Source organism: Acomys russatus, chromosome 4, assembly GCF_903995435.1.
Source record: "Acomys russatus chromosome 4, mAcoRus1.1, whole genome shotgun sequence".
NCBI classification, from domain to species: Eukaryota; Metazoa; Chordata; class Mammalia; order Rodentia; family Muridae; genus Acomys; species Acomys russatus.
In genome coordinates, this window is record NC_067140.1 from 65,086,494 (window position 1) to 65,096,122 (window position 9,629).

The window sequence follows — 9,629 nt, forward strand, 5'->3', positions numbered from 1 at the left end:
CCACCCTTTTCAAGAAGAACCTTCTCATCATAGATCTATGGCTGTAAACTAAACACTCAGAAGGCAGTTTGAGAACATGGCCGTTTAGTGACCAACATCTGTAAGTTCTCCCCTGGAGCACATGGCTTCCCTGGTCGTGGGTTTTGACTGTACTTACAATACTGACCTTGAATTTGCTTTTGTGGAACAGTCCTCGAATCCAATCATCATACCTAAGAGGTATACTGGGAATTTGAGATTTGGTTGCTTGTGCATCTTTTTAATTTTCTCTTTTAAACATCCATTCCCTCTTTCAGTGCATCTCCCATCTGCAAGTAATAGTGGCCTGCAAAGTCCCAGGGATGTCAGGGTCCTCTTGTCTACCTGTAGCATTGCTGTTTGATTGGATATGGGCAGGGAACCTGAATACATAACAGATCCTCTGTGTGTCCTGTGATACGGTGCCTCACAGCTCATATGTGCCCTGGGGAGGCAATGGCTCTGTCTGGAAACATGCCTGCTGTAAGGGATGTCTCCGCAGATACCTATGTGGAGCACAGGGAAGAACGGAGCATAATCTGTTTTTCAAGACTAGACAGAATCTGCCGTTTCAGTTTTATACATACAGAGTTTTCTTTGGGCACACCACTGACAGGCACAGTGGCCAGACTGTGTGCTTTGTGGTGGTGGTGACTCCTCCTCCGCCTCTTCCCTCCTCCTTCTTCCTCCTCCTCCTTCCTCTTCCTCTTCTTCCTCTTCCTTCTCCTCCTCTTCCCTCTCCTCCCTTTTTCTGTGTGTGTGTGTGTGTGTGTGTATGTGTGTGTGTGTGTGTGTATGTTTGAGACAGGATCTCATATGTAGCTTTGGCTGGCCTGGAACTCACACAAATTCACCTGCTTCAGCCTCCTGAGTGCTGGGATTAAAAGTGTTAGCTGCCACACAGTCTTGCAGTTTCTTGTGCTGGAACGATTAGGCCTTACTTTGAAGCTCAGTTCTGTATCGGCTGTTGCCCACAGCTCAACAAAAATGTAACTAGTAAGTCTTGGAGGGATTTTCCAGCTCTTCAGAGAGAGTAACATCGTTTTCAGCTCTGTCCACTGAGCAGAATTTCTATGAAGAAATCACATGGAGCTGGAGGTGCTAGCACAGATTTTTCCTCTGAGATCTGGAAATCACCTTTTATGCAACAATACTTCTAGGACACTTGGTGACTTCATTCTACCTAGTAGCTAGCCATAGGTATTTGGACCTTAAAAGGCTCATTGGTGTTAACTGGGCTGAGGAGAAAGGCATTTCTTATAGTCTTCTTAAGCATGCCTGCCTCTGCTACATCTTGTTTCCATGGGAAATGATCCCATCCCCACCTCCCCAGACACACACACAGCAAACTTCGCTGCCCCACCCATACCACACAGAATTACTGTGAGTGTGAGGTGGGTCATTGGATGTACACGTATCCAATCACTACTAGGAACGTTTCTTTCAGTAAACGAGGACCTGGCAAACTTAAGGCGAGCTGTGTAGCCCAGTGGCTCTGGGTAAGACTATTGCCCTAGGCCAAGGTCATTCTTGGGAAGGGACTCACTATGAGTCACTTAGCAGTCAATGCTCTAACAGCTCATGAAATACCGTCTTGGTCTAGAAGGTAGGACAGGTGCACTTTGTGCCCTAATGCCAGGCACATCAAGCCCATGCTGTCCATGTTAGGCAGAAAGCTGGCTTTGGTAAGGACTAATGTGTCTTTAGAAACCGGACATAAACCATGTGCTTGTGCTCGACTCCAGCTGAATCATAAAGACAGTGTCTGTAGCCCCTCCAGATGCATGACAAAGGGCCCCCAAACAGGACATCAAGGACAATAGGTGGGAGTGGTTAACTCTAGCTGGGACAACTTAAACTAGCTCTAGGGACCTCCCAGCCATGGGAGCACATGCAGAGTGCTGCCACTCTTCCCCAGCTAGCCTTCCAAGGTCAAGGGGACTTAAAACTCTAGTCATCTTCCTGCTTTTGTACATCTACTTATGAATTCAAGTAAAATGGGATTCTGAGAAAAATGCTTCCCTTCTCTTGGGCTGGTTGGGAGAAGAGGAATACAAGACCTACAGTTGCTAGGACTGGCACCAGTATTCCTTGGCATGACCTGCTTTTTCTAGAGTGTAAAGAGAGCCATGTGACCCACAGCAAGATGGTCTCTGGCCAAGCCTTATCTTGCCCCGTGCCTCCTTAAGTCTCTCCACTGGATCGCAGAGACTCCAGGGATTAGCCTCAGAGACACCCCATTATCTACAATTTCCAGAAAAATGAGCCACACACTGGCATTAAGAACCTCCTCTGCCGCTAGGTGTGAGGTCATTTGCTTATCTGCAAGTTGAAACCGAGTATATTATTCTGACTGTTGCTGATGCTGACGCAGTAGGAACACCCATGTCCAGGACTGTTCTAAGTTGTCTGGAATGCAGCCCACGGGCCGCAACTTCTGGGAAGTGTAGGGAGGAACAGACACTACTTTTTGTGGTGGTTTGAACATCAAGTGTCTCATGTGTTTGTTCTCTTGGTCCCCAGCAGGTGGCGCTGTTCTGAGAGCTGAGGCACCTTTAGGAGTTGGCAGCTAGCTAGAGGAAGTGGTTTGCTATGGGGCCTGGCATTGAGGGTTATAATCTATTTCACCTCTTTGGCTTTATCTCTTTGCTTCTTGGTATAAGGAGAAAAACAAAACAAATGACAACACAAGTTATGACCACCATAGAGGGAGCCCTAGACATTTTCCATGAAACTTAGCTAAGAAAAACTCTTGTCCTCCAAGGTTGACCCTCTCCAGTATTTTGACTTAGTAAAAAGAAACTAATACAATACTTAGAATTATTTGGTAATTTGTAACTTATGCACTTTTAGTTACTTTCATTTACTCCCAATTTTCGTCATTCTTATTATTGACAGTGCTGAGGTCCACCCCAGGGCCTCCAACATGCTAACTAAATTCTCGAACTTGGAGCTACGTCTCCAGCTACGCTATCTTTAAAATAGCATAGAATAAAGAATTAAGTCCACCTGATTTTCTTTTTGCTGTTTGTAAGGATAGGACCTGGATCAGAGAAGGTACTTAAGAGGGGCAGTTAGAATGTATCTCTGTAGTCATATGTAAATTAGAAACTGCATATTTCTATGAAGAACCATAAGACGGTGGCTGCAGGTCTCCTGTGGGTAAGAAATGGGGAGGAGGAGGAGGAGCCATCCTCTCTCTCTCTCTCTCTCTCTCTCTCTCTCTCTCTCTCTCTCCCTTCCTGTCTCTGTCTCTCTGTGTCTCTGTGTTCCTTTGTGGAACTCTGCTGGGTAAGGTTGAAATCTGACTTGTCCATTTTTGTGCTCAGTCTGTGAAGGTGGACTCTCTCTTCTCAGCAGGGTTCCCATATCCGTGTGATCTGGTAACCCCAGATTTTGTAAGGAGTGTCACATAGCCCTCAAGGAAGATGACAGGCCCCACTCTTTGCTGAGAAGGCATTTGTTCAGCCAGCATAGGAAATTCCTTGAAGTACCTCACCCTATGCTGAGGAGATCCTAGCCTTTAGCAACTGACCTCTAATCGTACCTAGAAGTTATCCCCTCATCCATAGGATAGCTAAGGACTGTTTTCTCCTCCTTATGACAGGGCCCCATGTTACTGCATGTAGATGAGGTACTATAGCACTGTATGCAGATTAAGTCTCCTGGCACCCTTAGCCTTAGCAAATCAGACACATTCCCCCTCCAACGCCCTTCCCACTGCCCAAGGTCTATAAATCCCTGATTCATGAGTAAAGGTTGGCTTGCTTTCTCACTCCACCATGACAGTCTCAGACTCATCATTTATTTCGGGGAGGGAAGGGCTCCTGAGGAGTGACAAGCTTTCAGATTGCCCAGGGCTGCCAACCTGCAGCACCTTTCCTCCGTTCGCTGGCCTGCAGAATGGTCGGATCCACCCTGGCAAGACCAGCGCTGATGGCTGGGGAAGCCCCCACTGGCCTGTGTCTCGCTGGATCTGCCTTCTGCCATCCACCCGAATCCCCTAACACGCTTAGCACAGCAGCCTAACCAAAGAGCTGTAACACTGTGGTATCATCACAGGCCGTTGGAACGCCCACAGTTCCATTGCCTTCGGATACCAACATTTTCATAGCCTTCTGGCTGGTTTAATTTATTTGCCCACTTCCTCTGCTGTGCTCTCTGCATGAAGAGCTATAACACTTTTTGGATTGCCATGGTCTTGTGGGGCTCCCAAGTCCCTACTGCCATCTGAGATCTGCAGTCTCATTCTAAAAGAGCAAAACTGTAACCACTCCATGGGGAAAAAACAAAAACAAAAACAAAAACAAAAAACCCACCTCACTTCCACCACCCCTCTCCCGCCCCAGAGACCAGGAATCTGGCTTAGCACTCCAGGCCTCGAGCCTCACCCTGAGCAAGAAAGCGTGGGACCCAGGACATCCACCACACACTGAACAACTTTCCTTCTTTTATTTGCTTCTTCCTTTCCTTCCTTCTTCCCTTCCCTCTGTCTCTTTCTCTCCCTTCCCCCTTGAAGATAGCAGGTGAGCACTCTGTCCTCCAGCTGTACTTCCAGCCCCTCAGCATGGCCTTTCATTGATTGTTTTCACAGGTATCTCATAGCTTTGGGTTTGTTCTGTTTGTATTTTTGTTTGGTTCTAGGATTTTTCTTCTGCTTCTTGATTTCTTTGGGAATCCACTTATCCATGATTCTCTATTAGTCTGTGTCTGTCCTAGGGTTTCTTTTGTTGTAGATTTGCAGTCTCAGCCAAGTGTAATCAGACAGAACACGAAGCATTATTTTCATTTTCCTATATTTGTTGAGATGTGCTGTGTGTGGAAAAATACATGCTGTATTTTGGAGAAAGTACCGTGGGATTTTGAAGTTGTAAGAAAGGAGCTGTGGGTCTCAAGAAAGTGATCACACAATCCAAAGCATTTTAGCAAGGCAAAGAGTTTTATGTTTTTAGAAGGGTGCAGAGCCAAATCAAGCAAAGGGGCCCTGTCTCTCACCTGAGTGGTCAGAGCTTGGCCCCACATTCCTAAATTTGTCTGCTTTATAAAGCAACAACAGCTGACAAGAAGAAGGTGATTTTGAGCAGAAAGTGCTACCTCAAGCACATATTTTGGTTTCAAGACGTGCTGTCGCCGAAGAAATTTGTATTTCTGCCAATCTGCTTCATTTCAGCACACTTTAACTTCTGTCTTATTTAATCTTTTGATAGAAAACACACTGCACTTTGTTTACGTTTTCCACAAAATCACCCACTACCTTGTGCTAGGACCAGTCTGGGCCTTACTAATGGTATTTGCTGTATGAGATTGGGCACACCTGTTTTCAGGGCATGTATGCTCTGCACTGTAATGCCCTCTTGGTAGGCCATTCCCTTATACACCGTGAAGCAACTTTTGTGACTCTTCTCTTTTTTTTTTTTTTGGTTTTTCGAGACAGGGTTTCTCTGTGCAGCCTTGGCCATCCTGGACTCACTTTGTAGACCAGGCTGGCCTCGAACTCACAGCTATCCTCCTGCCTCTGCCTCCCGAGTGCTGGGATTAAAGGCGTGCGCCACCACGCCCGGCTCTCTCATTGTTTTGGTTTGAAGTCTATTTTGTCACCTATTACAACACTGATGCCTGCTCCTTCCCTAGGTATGGGGAGCCACCATTAGTGGCTCTTGGCTTAAAACATAGCCAATTCCACCTTGCCTGTAGGCTCCATTTTCTACACCTCTGCTTGGCACGTAGCAAGCTGAGGGTCAACCCGAGGCCACACCACCTGGTCCTGGTCCTGGGAAGCTGCTTGCTTACCTTATCTCTGCAGCTGCATTCCTCAGAACTTACCCCCCTCTCCTTGAAGGTTTTACTACTGAGATACATAGCAGAACACCTCCATTAGGTCCTAGGAACCTGCTTGCTTATCACTTCCGCAGCTGCATTCGCTCAGAACGTATTTCCTTATCTTGAAGTTTTTACTACCAGGCTAGAGAGTAGAATAGCTGCCGTTAGGTTTCCATAGCAACCCTGCCCTTGCCCCTCTGAGACTCTCTATAAAAACCCTGTGAAATTTTTCAATAAATGGGGCTTGATCAGAATCCATACTTGCCCTTATTTCTTCGTGTCTCCTGTCCTTTCTTCACTCTGGCACCCCTCCCAGGTTCTGTTTGAAGACCCCATGGGACGGGGCACCTAGGTCCATTTGCTTACAATCTCTTTTTTTCCAGGATTTCATGCTAAGGTTGTAGCTGTCTTCTGTGGTGAGGTGCTTCTCTTGGAGGTAGCCAATGGATGCTTCCTGTGTTTGCTTGGTCTACTCTTCTAGTCTGACTTTTGACTGGGAAGTTGAGGCCATTATAGTCTCATTATTGAAAAGTGTGTATGGATACCTTTCATTTTGCTTATTTTGTAGCTTCCTCCGCCCCTTCTTTCTTACTTTCTTATTCTGGTGATGTTTATTCTTTCCTGAGGCCTCAAGAATGGAACATTTCTCTTCAGTCCAGAGGCATCACTCAAGTATTTCTATATTGCTGTCTTAGTAAATTCGTTGGCCTACTTTTTTTTTTAAATCATGGAAAGTTTTTATTTTCCTTTTAACTATATCAGATAGCTTTGCTGGGTATAATAGTCTGTGTTGGCAGTTTTTCTTTTTCAGAAATATATCTTGAAGCTGGGCAAGGTGGCTCATGCCTATAATCCCAGCACTCAGGGAAGCAGAGGCAGGCGGATCTCTGTGAGTTAGAGGCCAGCCTAGTTTACAAAGTGAGTCCGGAACAGCCAAGGCTACATAGAGAAACCCTGTGTCAAAAAACAAAAACAAAAACAAAAGAAAGAAAATAAGAAATATATCATGAAATACCTCTGTCCAGTTCCTGCTGGATTTTAAAGTCTTGAGCTAACAGATGTGCTACTATTTTGATGGGTCTTTTATATATAACATAGTGGTTTTTCTCTTGCTACTTTCAATGTAGTTTCTTTGCTCTGTATATTTAATGTTTTAATTATAGTTCTGAGATGGGATAGTCCTTTTTGGTCTTGTCTGTCTGATGTCTCAAATGCCCCCTTTTCTGGATTGATATCTCATTTCCCAAGTCTGGGACATTTTCTGTTATACTTTTAAACTTTTATTTATTTATTTAATATGTGTATTATGTGTACTACATGTGTGCAGGAGCCCACAAAAATCAAAATAGGCCATTGGATTCCCTGGAACTAGAGTTACAGATGGTTGTGAGTCACCATATGGGTGCTGGGAATTGAACCCTGGTCTTTTACAAGAGAAATAAATACTCTTAACCACTAAGCTATCCCTCCGGCTTCTGTAATGATTCTCATTCGCTTTGTTAAGTGTTTTCTATGTCTTCGGAAATGTACTGTTTTCCTTCATCTACCCCTGTTCGTTTCAGGAGGCTTAGTCTTTTCATGCTGCCTCTTGTAACTTGGGACTCTCACGCATACGTTCTGGTTAGTTTTATCGTTGCCTTTGTTTGATTGTTCCAGTTCCATTACTATCCTTGAAGGCTCCACAGTTCTGTTCTTTGATTGTTTCTATTGGCGGGACTTTCCCCAGGGAGTTTTATTTGGCTTACTTACTGTGTTCTCCATTTCTAGTATTTCAGATTGGTTTTTCTGCCTCTTTGTTGAATTTCTCTTCCATCTTGAATCATTTCATTCAGCTATCTGTGTTCTCAGTCAGGAGCTTATGTTCTTTGATTTCTTTGAACATGTTTATAATCTTGAGTTTGCTGTCTGGGATTTCACCTACTTCACTATTTTGTTTTGTTTTTCAAGACAATCACATTTTATTTTTTATTTTGTTTTTGGTTGTTTTTGTTTTGTTTTGTTTTAAATTTTTTGAGACAGGGTTTCTCTGTGTAGCCTTGGCTGTCCTAGACTCACTTTGTAGATCAGGCTGGTCTCGAACTCACAGACATTCACCTGCCTCTGCCTCCTGAGTGCTGGGAATAAAGGTGTGCACCACCATGCCCTGCCTCTTTTTTTTTTTTTTTAAGATTAATTTACTTTGTTTTATGTGTTTGAGTGTTTTTTCTGCATGTCTATATGTGTATTACATGTGTGTCTGGTGCTCATGGAAGTCAGAAGAGGGTATAGGATTTTTACTTATTTTATTTTATGTGCATTGGTGTGAGGGTGTCAGAGCCACTGGCTCTAGAGTTACAGACAGTTGTGAGCTGCCATGTGGGTGCTGAGAATTGAACCCGGTTCCTTCAAAAGAACTGCCAGTACTCTTAACTGCTGAGCCATCTCTCTGGTCCTCCTCTTTTTACTTCTTCTTCTTCTTCTTCTTCTTCTTCTTCTTCTTCTTCTTCTTCTTCTTCTTCTTCTTCTTTTCGAGACAGGGTTTCTCTGTGTAGCCTTGGCCATCCTGGACTCACTTTGTAGACCAGGCTGGTCTCGAACTCACAGCGATCCGCCTGCCTCTGCCTCCCGAGTGCTGGGATTAAAGGCGTGCGCCACCACGCCCGGCCCCCTCTTCTTACTTCTTAACCTTGACCTTACATAGCTTTAATAACACTAAAATATGTAGACCCTAATAGAATCCCAGCCAACTTTCCCTTCTCGGCTACCTCACCAGCCTCAATATTTTTTACTTATCTCTATCCTCACCCACTTGACTTTCTTCCCAACCTAATCTGATTAACTAAAACTGTAGTGCAAACCATACGGTCTTTGGTTGTTTGCCCTCCAGTAGTTATTGGAGTTAAAGGGTTGGCTCAGCGGTTGAGAGCACTGGCCACTCTTCCAGTTCCTTGGGATCCGACACCCTCATACAGACTCGTGAAGACAAAACACTAATGCATATGAGATAAAAATAAATAATCATTAAAACCAATTAAAAAGTAAAAAGTGGCCGGGCGTGGTGGCACACATCTTTAATTTCCAGCACGCAGGAAGCAGAGGCAGGTGGATCTCCGTGAGCTCCAGGCCAGCCTGGTCTACATATGGAGTTCCAGGCCGCCCAGGCTTGTGAAGTGAGACCCTGGCTAAGGAAAACAAAAATGAGAAGAGGAGCAGAAAGGGTAAGAGAAAGACGGGAAGACACAGGGATTATGGTAAAGACCGCCTTAGTGTAAACTAGTGGAGAAAACAAACAACAGCTCTGCTTTTGCTTTCTCCCTCCTAGCACACTGTGGCTGGTGACAAGTGATGGTGGAAGCTGGAAGTGACCAGGAAGTGACCAGGAAGTTCTAGTTCCCATTGGGCGTCTCAATACCACACCACTGTTCCATCGCTATGGGGTACTGCTGTTCTGCTACGCGCACTTCTGGAATTACAGCCCTAACCGCGCAGGCTCAGATGCAAGCACCTTGAGCTGAGCACGTGCTGGAAAAGGCTCTACCCAAACTGCTTCTCCCACATGAATACGTATCGAGCTCCCTACCAATTAATTCCTTACTCTTTCTTTGTTGGAGGAAGATGGCTGTGCTCTCCTTCCTACCTGCAGATGATTTTGAGCCCTGGCTGAGACTTTTCGCCTTGCACTTGAAGTTGTTTACACAGCTGCAGCAGGAGCTTGCTTTCTTCATTTTCTCCATTTTGTTCACGGCAGGAGCCCAGGCCACGGGATGGTGCAGCTCACTTTCCGTGTGAGTCTTCCCCGCTCCGTTAAATTT